The sequence below is a fragment of the Orycteropus afer genome, unplaced genomic scaffold, assembly GCF_000298275.1.
Source record: "Orycteropus afer afer isolate SDZICR_OR568_19922 unplaced genomic scaffold, OryAfe1.0 scaffold00002, whole genome shotgun sequence".
Classification (NCBI taxonomy): Eukaryota; Metazoa; Chordata; class Mammalia; order Tubulidentata; family Orycteropodidae; genus Orycteropus; species Orycteropus afer.
Window position 1 is genome coordinate 7,714,281 of NW_006921589.1, and position 1,639 is coordinate 7,715,919.

The following is a 1,639-nucleotide window of genomic DNA, read 5'->3' on the forward strand; positions in this document are numbered from 1 at the left end:
TAGGGTGGAGGGTCGACGAAAGAGGGGGAGGCCTTCAAGGGGATGGATTGATACGGTGGCTGCGATGATGGGCTCAAGTATAGCAGGGATTGTGGCGCTGGCGCGGGATCGAGCAGTGTTTAGTTCTGCTGTGCATGGGGTCACTATGAGTCGGAAACGACTCCACAGCACTTAACAACAACAACAACATAGCTGATTGGCCAGAAGCTAGTCATGTGGGCCCAACGTAAGTGCTGAGTGGCTGGAAAATAGAGTCTTACTATATGTAGGGAAGGGAGCTCTGGTAGCGTAGTGCCTAAAGACACTTGACTGCTAACTAGAAGACTGGCAGTTCAAACCCACTTCTGGGAAGGAAGATGGGGCAATCTACTTCTGTAGTGATACAGCCTCGGAAATCCAAGGAGGGGTCGCTATGAGTCAGGTCCGACTCGACAGCACATAACAACAACAACATATGTAGGGAAAGAGGAAACTAAATTATTGAGTAGCTAGTTTGTCTCTACTGTATGGATCAACCAAACTCACTGCCATGGAGTTGATTCCTACTCCTAGCAACCCCCACTGGGTTCGTGAGGCAGTAAGTCTACAGAAGTAGATTGCCCCATTGTCCTTTTGCAGAGTGGCTTGTAGGTTTGAATCCACAACCTTGTGGTTAGCAGTCAAATGCCTTAGGCACTGTGCCACCAGAATTCCTATAGCACAAGTGCAGAGCAGTTATGTACCCAGAGGGGGTCAGGGAAAACTTCCTGGAGAAAGTGAGTGTTTCACAAGTTTGGAATTTGATCTTCTCCACATGTGTCTCCAATAGCCATTTCCCAGGTACAGGGAGCAATATGGACAAGGCTTGAAGTTGCTATCACATTGGCATTCATAGCCTTATCTATCCTGCTGCTTTCAAAACAAAACCAAACACTCTGCCATGGAGTCAGATCCCACTCACAGGGACCCCTCCTTGGGTTTCCTAGGCGGTATTACTATGGAAGAAGACTGCCCAACCTTCCTTCCAAGAAGTGGCTGGTGGGTTTGAATCCCCAACCTTCTGATTAGCAGTCAAGTGCTTTAAGTACTATGCCATCCTTGCTGCATCATACTGCTCTGTACTTTTTCTAGAAGCTGAGTCTTCGTTCATAATCATCTGTTGGCTTTCTAGGGCTCAAAGTGTCTTAAGGATATTCCTCCCAGTGTGGGAGGGAGCATCGACTAAACCCTACTCCCAGTCTAAGAGATCGGAAGTATTATTTTTCCTCCAAATGAAGATACAACTAGAATGAGCACCAACAACACCTGAACCCCTCAACCTTTATCAGATGGCCTTGCTCTGAAGCATCATAAGAACTGGACATGGAGTTCCAGCTTACAGGCTTTCATTATTGTGAACGTTTTTGAGTACTAACTACAAGCCAGATATTGTAGTCAATTCTGTTTAAATACACACAGCAACCTATGACAAGGACCCCTATCTCCATTTTATTGTGTGGACACTAAGGCATAGAGAAGTTAGATAACTAGTAAGATTACCCTGTTGTAAAGGTTGAAATGGCGATTTAAACTGAAGTAGTTAACTCCAGTGATTTGCTCATAAACTCTACACCAGCCCAACATAGTGTATGATGAGCCAACTTGCTCCATTCTATCTGAT